We start from the raw sequence: 12110 nt of genomic DNA on the forward strand, positions 1-12110 counted from the left end.
TATACTACACTAGTTGGGTCCGGTATTATTGTAGGTACTACCCTAGTTGGGACCTGGATTTTTACAGGTACTATACCAGTTGGTTAGAACCTACATGTAGAAATAACAGATACCACTGTTACACTTTTATTACGTAAACTATATTTTATTCACCTCATTAATATTATATCATAATATTATCATCGTTTATCAATCTTGATTATTAGTCTAATGATCTTTTCGAAACTTTTTGAACACTTTGTATGTTATGTTATAGGGTAGAGGAAACGTTCCAAATAATCTGTGGGTTTTTCACGGGTTAGACAATAACAAAATAACAATAATAATAATATCATAATCAAATATATAGAGTACACATTCGCTTCATAATGGCCTTAAAATATGTATGCCCCCCGCTCAGAGTATAGCAGTAATAATAGTAATAATAATAATAATAACAATAATAATTAAATAGATTTTCGCGCAGGAACAGTTGGCACGTTTTACTAAAACATTGTTGCTAAAAATAATTGTGAACGAACGTACACGTATGCCAAGCAGACAAAACTTAAGTGGACAATTTTAAACGGTATCGCGCGTAATTATTTAGACCATAATATTATCATTAATGTTATGATAATTATAATAATTATCATCATCCTCCCGTCTAGAGTGTTGATATTGCGTTTCACTACTATATAATAATATGTATAACATTGTATATTATTATTATATAACATAATGCGGTCATTAGTGCGCGTTATCTTTGTTACCGTGGTATACCTTCGGGTTAACCGCGTGGGGTATCGGCTATCAGTATGGGAGTTTACCAATTGCGCTTAAAATTACCTTTTCATATACCAATTGCGCTCTAAACATTTTAGGGTTGATATACCAATTGCGCTCTAAAATGTTTAGGGTCGATAGACCAATTGCGCTTATACATTTTACACTACCTAAGGAAAACTTATTAGTCAGTTATAATTATATAATAAATGCTCGACCAGAGTTATACGATTTTTACGGGGGGTTGAGATCAAGTATTTGGTGACAGAAATATAATTTATGCCGACTGTAAAAATGTCGACCCGTAATTTCTTAAAACAAACTATGTGAAGTTCCTTATTTTTGGTTTTTCTATATAATAGGTTATAATATTTCTGTTAATTTTATTACGTTAGCACTACTTACCGCACATGAATTAAGGGCAGCACGTAACTCATGACCTATAAGTCACGTGTTGACCCTAAGGCCTAAACTAAAATAAAATAATAGGTGGTTAAATCATAAAGTAATAAGATGGCTATATTAATAGCAGGGCAACTACAGTAAAATAATACATTTGGTCAATAATAACATACTGATTTAAAAAAATATTTTCTGGTAAGTACGCCAAGTATCAAATGCCTACATAATATAATATTAATAAATAAATAAGTTTATTTCAAATTAAACAATAAAATAATATAGGATAAGGAAAACTTATTAGTTAGTTGTAATTATAAATATAATAAAAATAAACGAATAGTTACACTGATCACAAGTTTGATCGTCAATTATTCAAAATTAAATTGTAATTATAAAAATAGTAAAAATATATATGAACAAATAAATGATTTTTGGGAGTATTATAATTCACATTTAAACATTTTTACAATAATAATAACACAACGTTTGATAAAATTCCCGATACTGTTATAAAATATAATATTATAACCAGTAATCAATTATTGATCAATAAAAACGTTTTTAATTTTTAAGAATTTTGGTGTTTTTATGTTGATGTTGATGGAATTAGATCGAACAACAATATTTTTATATCTGAAGGTAGCCGCTAGGTTAATTTAAATACAAGTGCAATTGGTATATTGACCGTAAAATATAAAGAGCGCAATTGGTGTACTAACCGTAAAATATAAGAGGCGCAATTGGTAGACTGACCCTAAAATACAAATTTTGTTTTAGGCGCAATTGGTCCATGCCCATCAGTATCCGTTTACTCTCGCGATAAAAGCATAAAAATATATCCTCAACGAATAAAATTTAATAAACGTCTAAACGTCTAGGTCTCCAGCAGCAGCAATCTCGGTTCACGCGAACGGATTACGATCGAGTGACGATAATAATATCAATGGTCGGTATATGCGTTATTAATTTGGATATTATATTATTAGATACGTTCCAAAATAAATTCAAATATCGTTATACATAAATACACGAAATTTTTTTTGTTCGCTATCACAATTATTGTTATCGTTGTGTTTAACGTCAGTTTTTGTTTTCGACTCCATCTTCCCACTAAAATACCGACCAATTTAAATTTAAATGTCATCTACATTTCTTACACTTGGGAATAGTACGTCGTATTGAAAATAATTTATTTAGCACAGCTGTATTTTAACATGGGAAATATAACGTCTTGCTTCGATCTGCCAATAGAACGTTCTGTTCAAAATTTGAAAAATAGAAGTTACATAAATTCAACTATCGCTACAAAGGTACACGACATTTTACTGTTCATAATCGCAATTAATGTTAGTTTTTGTTTTTCGACTATCATCTACCTCGACAAATAATTCTTTTTTTTGTATAATATAATATAATATGCAACTATTTCGGCTTACGATTGAGTGACTATATTATCATACGTCATTACTTTTTAATTATAATACGTTCCAAAATTAATTGAAATATCATTACATGCACAACGTTATTATTATTATTATTATTATTGTATTTAATGTTAGTTTTTGTTATGCGGCCATCTACCTCGACGAATAATCCTTTTTTGTGTAGTATACAATAGACACCTATCGACGCGTACTCGTTAGTCGGCCATTACATTAATATTGAGGATTTTATTGCATTATGTTGAGACTTTGCGAACAATAAAATAACTAAAACTATTATCTTTCATACTATACATGATGCATACACGCTTAACAATTTCGTTTGACTAACCAACATTTTCGATAAGTCATATTTTGTTGGAAATATGTGTCAGTTATTGCCTATCTGCGCCCGGTGCACACGAATTGCGTACCAAGTCAGGTAAACGAACCTTTTTGAACGAATTGCGTCCCGGACGCAATTCATGTTACTTTTTGCCTTAAGATATTTTTTAGTGGTTTCCAAATTTATTAAAATTTTTTAACAATTTAAATATTTATCACAAATATTATTATTATATGAAAACTAGCTTTTAGTAGGTTTGTACTTTTATAGATATAGACTTTCCAATCAATAAGTAACTATGGATTACAAGCGAGGCACTATATAAGATAACATCACACATAGCATGATGTAGTATAATCATGTTAACACCACAGTGATTAGATACAATTTGACCCGATACAATTTGTATTAATTAATAACTCGGACACTTATGTTTTCATGTCAAACTAACTTAAGCTTTTTTAGCAAAATAAGTGTATTTTATGTAGATGGAACTTTTGAATACTGTACTAAATTTTTCTGTCAGTTATTCACAATTCATTGATTTCATAATGGTTTTTATATTCCACTTGTATTTTTTCTATTAAAAGATAAGCAAACATTGAGTTACTTTGAGGCATTTCAAGGAATTAATCACGAAATAATTAAAATAAATCCCTCATTTTCCCCAAAAATTAATTTACGTGGATTTTGAAAAGGCAATACACAATGCAGTTAATAGAACATGGCCAAAAACCTTAATAAGAGGTTGTCGATTTCGTCTCTGCCAGTCTTGGTGGAGAACAATACAAGAACTAGTCTTGGCTTCAGACTATATCCAAAATAATGAAATAGGCAAGTACTTAGCATTGACGTTTGGATTATCTTTCCTAGAACCACATTCTTTGAAATGTCTGCTCTTCAACCAGATGAACACAAAATTACAGAATTTGCTAATTATTTAGTAGATACATACATACACGAAAATTCAAATGGGCAGAAAACAATGCAAGCTCACAAAGAACCACCAACGCGTGCGAATCATTTCATTCAAAATTTAACAAATTTTTTGATTCTCCTCATCCAAACATATACACATTTTTAGAAGTTTTAAAAAATATGCAAACCGATACAACAATATTGATAAGAAGTAGTCTTGAAAAACGACGAGTACCAAGAAAACCAATAAGGGAAAGAATACAATTTATAGAAAATAAAATAAATCAATTAAATAATAATGAAATCACGATTAAAGATTATGTTAACATATTAGCCAATAAATATAAATACAGACAAAATTAAATCAATACTTTTGATATTGACTCATAAATCTAATAAACTTTTTTTAAAAAATGTGAATATGACCATATGATATTATGATTTTTCAATTTAAATTTGTTAAAAATATGTGAATATAACGACTTATTATATACGAAATTATGTTTTCACAGCTTTAATTTTTTTTTAAAAATAATATGTGAATATGACCATTTATACCTATGATATTATGATTTTACAATTTAAATTTGTTAAAAATATGTGAATATGACAATTTATTATATACGATATTATGTTTTCACAGACATATCTTTATTATTTCAATGTCATTTTAAGAACCACTCAACTGTAGATAAAAAGGTAACACGAATTGCGTCCGGGACGCAATTCGTTCAAAAAGGTTCGTTTACCTGTTTTGGTACGCAATTCGTGTGCGCCCTCTGCGCCAGTACAAATCAAAATATCCAAAAACGATTTGATATATACGAGAATTAACCGTGAAGTCTTAGTTTGGTGTTTGGCGATGAAACAAAATGCAAATGATACGAACAAATTCAGTGGTTGAAAATTCAATATTTCTTTCTTATTAGAACGTCGAATTTTTAAGAGCACAGGGACGAACAATCGATATTTTTAATTTAAATGTTCTACACGTCTATACTGACGCCAAATCTCTTAGATAAAACGACTTTTCGAAGAATTGTAAAATATACACACAAAAAAATCAATATTTTATTTATTATGAATATGAGAGATAAATATAAAAATTTTTTAAATTTCCATATTGTAAGTAGAATAAACAATTTTCAAACTACTGAAAATATAAGTTTTAAATGTTTTCCAAGACGTACCTAGTGTACAATCATATTGCAGTAGTAGTAGACATTAAGCAATAAATTATTGTTGTTTTGTAAAATATTTTATGCTTAATACTATTAACGTTTTATTTTGTTATTACGTATTGACCAAAAAAGTTATAATTGTTTATGGTTATTTTACTGTAGTTTTTTTTTTGTATTTTGGCACAAACTTCTGTGCAGTTCCTCAAAAAAAACTTATGTCACGTATTACGTATAGAGCCATCATACTTCATTAAATAATTTTTCTCTACATAAAAGAAAAATTACTGAAATATATTTACATATTATCGTACTAGATATTTTTCGTTGAAATGTGTTTTTTTTATGAATAATTCATTGCTCCGAACCGCAAGAACTTTAATGTAATTCTTTATTGTACCTAAAGAATCAAATTATTAACTTAATATCGCTTTTATTATTTCTAATAATGAATGTATTGAAAATCAAATTTAGGTAAACATTTCGCTTTGTGTTATTAATATTCTGCATTATGGGTGAATATGACGTAATCATCATGAATGTTGAGCACGATCTTAATTTTTGTTTTTTTTTAACATTCAGGTCTTTAAAATTATTTTGACATCGAAAATTGTAAAATACTATATTGACTATCTACCTACTCAAACACTATAATAGTATCATTCCCTACTCGTGTAACACTCATTATATTACAGTCAAGGACATACTCTTCAAATGCCACCAGTTTAATGAAATACGTATCTTCAGGAACTATGGGATATTTCTCTATACGAGTTACTTTCACCCACTGCCGAGGCATCCAGAAAATTAATGCATTTTATCCACGAAAATTAACTCCACCGTCTAATTTAATAATAATATAAAAAAAGCGCATTTCGGTGGTGGATGTTTGTCCATCGTCCCTTCGGGCCTCGGACAGGATAGTGTAATTTTACTGTACCTATTCGATTTGAATGCAATGATTGCATTCGATAAAAAACGATTCTGAGTGGACGAGGGAATCTTTTTTATTTAATGTCTAGGTAAGGCTTATAAGTAAACAACCCAGATTTCTTTATAAATTTTTTGACCGAATTACAACAAAAAAACTCCCAAAATTAAAATGTCTATAAAAAGCTCAAAAACTTTCTGAACTTCAAATCGTAAGGAACAAAATCCAAAATACTACAAAAAATATCTCTTGTCATTTTTCATTTGAAGCAATATTTCTGGTAGAAAACGTCGTCCGTAATTATTTAATATTATAAAATCGTGAAATCGTACGTTTTTCTTCTTTAACCGCTTTCATTTCGTGTAGCGTTTCGAAAATCGAAAAATGACCTCACTAACGTACCAGCTCAAGAACATTACCTTTCAGAAAAGATGCTACACCTGATACTTTTGAGGAAGGTTAGAGGGAGGAAAAGTGTTTACAGAATAAAAAAGAAATATACATCATTGTAAAACCATTACATTCCTCGCTCCGCTCAGAATCTAAAATTTATAATTTATACCTATAGTTATTGTATGTAATTTTATTTAATGTAAAGAAATGTAATGTAAATTCTACCTATTTACATTATAAATAATGTAACGCCACAGTCGATGCCTTAAATATATGAATAAAAAAACAAACTATAATAGTTTATAGGTATTAAACAAATAATTATGAAGGTATAAAGTACACTTTATCAACACCGTAAACTAATTTATTCTCGTATTAAGTGTAATATTATTATAGTCCCATGATTTATTTTTAATGGTGATTTCAATAATAAAATATTAACAATGATATTATTCTCTTGTGTTGTAATAATTAACCATTGTAATCAATTTGGAGGACAAAACACAGTTCGTTATTATCATAATATAGGTACTCGAATACCCGGAGCGAGTTTACAATTTACAAATACATATATTATTATTTAATGTCACAATTTATGTGATAATAATTATTAATTGTGCATATATATATATATATATATATATATTATGTTATATATTTGGCTTCCATTATACCCGACGGATTGTTAACTGAGGTCAATTGTACATTCGGTAAATTACTATTCAAATAACTTTAGTGTTCCCCCCCCCCCCACCGAATTTTGGTTCGTAACAGTATTAACCATTAATGGTAATGATTCACGTTTTGTACGCACCGTGCTAAATATTGATAATAGTCGTGGAAGTTCGGGAAAACACCAATCATTTTGCCGGAAACGACGTCCAACTAGGTAATGGTTGGATTTTTAGCGGGAAAATGTTATTATAGTTTTGAATTTATTGTTTACCACTGTTGTAGTAGGTAGGCACACCGTTCGAATTCCGTATTCCAATAAACGACATAAATTTTGAATTACAATATTATTATTATTATTATTATTGTTATTTCTTTATATGATAAAAAATTACTTTTAACAAATACAAATATAATACATAACATCGTGTGCGTTAAAAATCTAAATACTATGCCTTTGTGAAGGTTAATCCGTAAATTGTACGTAAAACATTCCATCGAATAATAATGCGTGGTCATGCACACACATTTACGTCGGTAAAATGCTTGGAAATCTTTCCGTGGAATTTTTTCGGAAGCTTCTTCAAATGTTTCACTCGATTGCTTTTTTTTTTTTTAAGTGTACTCGCGTCTTTTTTACGACGAAAAAATATCGGTCCGTCTTTGTTTATTTTCGTCCCTTTTTCACAACGGTGTATAAATTCTATGGATTTGTACAATAAATCTCTCCTGATTTCGAAATACGGTATGTATTGTAAGACTTGTTGTAAATTTATTTTTTCTTATGCAAATAAATATAATATATTACCCATTTCATTAAAATAAAATTAGTCTATCTCGTATTTTCAGTAGTATTGTCTAATGTTGTAAACGCGTGTCGATGATTCGATAAGATCGACTCTGAGGCAAATAACAAATATTATTTATCTTTTAACATTTAGTCCGGTATGTACTCAGTTGGAAGTAATATATTTTGTTAAAACTAGCTTCAAATCACTTTTGATGTTTTTTTTTTCCAGTTAAATAATATTATTGTTTATGTACCGCTACCGTTTATACATTAAAATATAAATGTTTGTTAATTTACATTTTTATAATACAATACTTTTTTTTTGTCAATGCAAGCCCACACAAATTGAAGTGGATTAAAATGCTATATTCGTATAAAAACATAATTATTTAATTTCATAGAAATATAGAATGGCTTTCCGTTAAAATTAGGTTGGTACTGACTTACATTAAGTCATTATAGAAGTTATTCGTACACTTTATTTTAATATTTCATTTTTTTTTTTTTTTATTACCTTTAAAAATTAAATAATAAAAATCCAAATACAATAGACACATTATGTACCTATTTTTTTTTTAAATTAAATTTGAATTCAGAATGTTTTTCAAACCAACGAACCTTATTATTTGATAGCGTAGTAATATAAATTAAAGTTCCCATTTTTAATATTTTACCTAAGTTTTTTGTAAAATGGTTGAAATGCAAAGTTTCAATGAGAATTATTATTATTAACCTCCAATATTATTCGTCGTTATGCAATCAATCAAATTATTCTTATGCAGGTACATACTAATTTATTGACATAATATAATTGTTGGATTGATTTTTTTAAAGCATAATATTGTTATTACCTATAGTATAAGTTTGAAAACCATATAAAAACGACATACAATTAAATATAAAACTAAGCGTATAAAGTTTCATAATAATATTAACGGGACGTGTGATTATTGAAATATGAATTATTAATAATAATAATAATAAAACATTTTTGAATTCAAGAAAATAATGTAAGTACGGACACTCGTATCGGGATTATACGTGGAATTTATTAAACGGACTTCAAACACGAAAACGGTTCAAACGACAGAAAATCAAATAAATTCAACTTATTTTCGACTCTTCTCTCGTGTGGTGGTCGTTGTGCTATATATATGTATGCGGCATACAGTTTTGGAATAACAATAATAATAACAACAAAAACAACGATACGACGCGTTTCGGGACGTAGATAGAATGGAATGAGAGAGAGAGAGAGAGAGAGAGAGAGAGAGAGAGAATGAGAGGCGAATGGCAGAGATATTGCCGTCACCATAATGTTCCGGGGACTGGTAATAATAATGGCGTGGTGTCGTTCGGGGGGGGGGGGGGGACAGTCGGGAAGATGAGGGTGAAGTTTTCGTCGCGCGTGCGATGAATTCCGATCGGACACTTCGTTATATTGTGTAATGTAATGTCTTGCTTCTAAAATGTTCGTTCCACCGTTAGCCGGGTGGGCCGCCGATTTACGCCGTACATCTCCGATGTTGGGGTGGGTGGGGGAGGGCTGACCGCCGTATACGAAAAGAGACGTTTAAAACTTTTTTTTTTTTTAAAACTCCTCCTCTTCCTCCTCGCACCGACGATTTCGTTTCATAATATTATTATTATAACTATGTAAGTTTATTAGAAACAGCACATCGCGGATGGACGCGTAATGTAGCACGCGTCGATACGCGACTTGGCTCAAAATAAGTATCCCACGCGCGCAATCACTCAATTTAATATACCTGATACATGCGTTATACTATCCGAGTAAAGTTCGGTCTTTTGTGTACACTCTGGCCGCGTCCTAAAGAAACTTCACATCGTATTGATCGATGTCCACACTTATTTCGTCCTCGGCAATATTCGCAGTGTGCGTGTGTGCGCTTTTGTGCTTTTGCGCTTGATTTTTTATTTATTTTTTATACGGGTTTTTATCCTTTTAAAGGTGAACTCTTTTTCTTGAAAAATCTAATCGTTTTTGGAAATTTATTTTTTTTACACACCTAATGAGAATTTGTTACAAAAAAAGTTGATAGGTACTTGGAGAAGATTGCTTTTGAAGTTGTTTACTTTTACAATAACGGTGGCATACATTTTTAATATCATAATCCAAAGCAAGAAATTATTCTGAGAATCAGGTTATAAAAAATCAAATTTTCAACGAAGAGCTAGTTTATTAATCGTTAGTATTTAAAGTTTATTTGGGTAGACGTGGAGTGGAGTGGCACGGCAATGGTGACGTATGTCCACTACGCTTTTCTCTGATAAACGAAACTTTAACTAAGAAACTAATTAGTTTAAAATTCGATTTTATACATACGAATTTTTGGGGAATATAATATTTCGGTGAGGAATATGAAATTAAAAATGTAATTTAAAGTAGTACCATAAGAATTAAATCTAAATCAATAAAAAATAGTAAGAATATTGAGGATGATTAATCAAGAATGCTCACCTCTGTTTTTTCTTCAATTATAAAGTTATTTAAAATTTGATTTTTTAAATAAACTTAAAAACCATATTTTCTACTACTTAAGAAGTTTCTTATGGAGATACAGACTTCTGTTTTTCAAATTCGAACACTCTTTTTCAACTATTAATAAATTATTCAGTGGATAATTTTTTTAAAAATTTATACGTATCAGAATCAAAATTGGTACGAGGGGTTTTGAGTTATTTAACTTTATGCTCTAAGGATAAATGGTTCATGGTAATGGGTTTATAAGATAATAGGGGCTATGGGGATTGGAAAATTGAGTAGAACAAATATTTTTAAGAACTTGAAAAATGTTCAGTAAGTATATTAGAAAATTCCAAAAATTAGAATTCGAATAAATTCTTTATTAAAGGAAAAAATGGGAGTGTGCATGCTTAGAAAATTAACCTGTTTATATTATTTTATATTAAAAACTGTTGTTTTTTTATGACTTCAAATTATCTATACGTAAAACAACATTTCCAAAAATATTTTTACTTTTTGAGAAAACGAGTATTTACATTTAAAACAATCACCTTGGCTCGTCATCAGTTATTATAAACCCTAAATAAAACATCGATTTGTTATTTGATATTATTGTTATTATTATTTTTGGCTATTCCGATGATTGACTGAGCTTGTTTTTTTACACTATTTCGGGTCATGCAGTAAAATCCCGAGCGATTTTTCTACATTCTCGACCGATAAATATCTCATGGACTTTGAAATTTTTTCCGTCACGTCGGCCGTCGAATCCCTTTGGGAACCATTCGAAGCAAATTACTTCTTTCATGCACGATAACGCAACGCTAACCGTTCTGAATGGATTGTGTATACTCGGGGGCTGGAACAACAGCCGGAACAATATGTTTGTTCTGAATATCGATATTATTATAATCTCGTTTTATAGTTTTACGTCGTTTTACCCCGACATATTTCCAGAATCATTTCTTAAAGACGCACACGTTTTACGTGCAATAAACTTCATTTTAAATGACTTTGCGTCACGTTATACGCGTATAGTTTCACGACCGATGAAAACAATATTATATTATACGCTTTTATAAGAAATAAAGTTAACAGCTATTATAATACGCATACCGAATAATGCTATTATAATATAGAATAGTATATTATAATACAGTTATTGCCGAATTGCGGTAAATGGTTCAATTTTTTTAGGCTCAATGAAATTAAACGTAAAAAAATAAATAACATGTATTTGTAGAAATAGATAATATGACAGGTGCCTGCTTAATACTTAACGAAAAGTACGATAAAGAATATGTACAGAATGATTTTTTAACCATGCTCATCGTATTTTTGAGTGCTCAAAGTGTACATATTCAAGTTCTTATTATTGTAATTTTTAAATACACTTTAAGACCATATTTTCGAATAATTCAGATTTTTTTGTACCATCGTATTGTGACAATGCAAATTTTCTTTTTTTTAAATACGAATCCCCCTTTTTACTTTGAATTATTCAGCAGATATTTGTTTTGAGAACTTTGATGTATCTATATCAAAATTCAAACGAGTAGTTTTTGAGTTATATTACTTTGTGTATATATTCACTTATATATTTTTCATGGTAATGGGTTAAGTAGATATGGGGACTTAGATGATTTGAAAATGATACTAATGATCTATCAGTATAAATAATTTGTAAAAACTGTGTAAGTATAACGAATACTATACGTCATCTAATATTACATAAAGTTATAATAGTTTTGTAAAACCATTTTTAAGGATTATTATCATCCTTATAGTATAAACATTTTAAATAAC

At 29.4% G+C, this 12110-nt stretch overlaps 1 protein-coding gene across 1 annotated transcript in view; it reads right to left on the reverse strand.

The window, feature by feature from the left end:
• The window catches only part of LOC132949993 (head-specific guanylate cyclase), a 299190-nt gene that overhangs the window by 37258 nt on the left and 249822 nt on the right, over positions 1–12110 (reverse strand). The window lies entirely within an intron of this gene.

The sequence above is a fragment of the Metopolophium dirhodum genome, chromosome 8, assembly GCF_019925205.1.
Source record: "Metopolophium dirhodum isolate CAU chromosome 8, ASM1992520v1, whole genome shotgun sequence".
In the NCBI taxonomy this organism is placed as follows: domain Eukaryota; kingdom Metazoa; phylum Arthropoda; class Insecta; order Hemiptera; family Aphididae; genus Metopolophium; species Metopolophium dirhodum.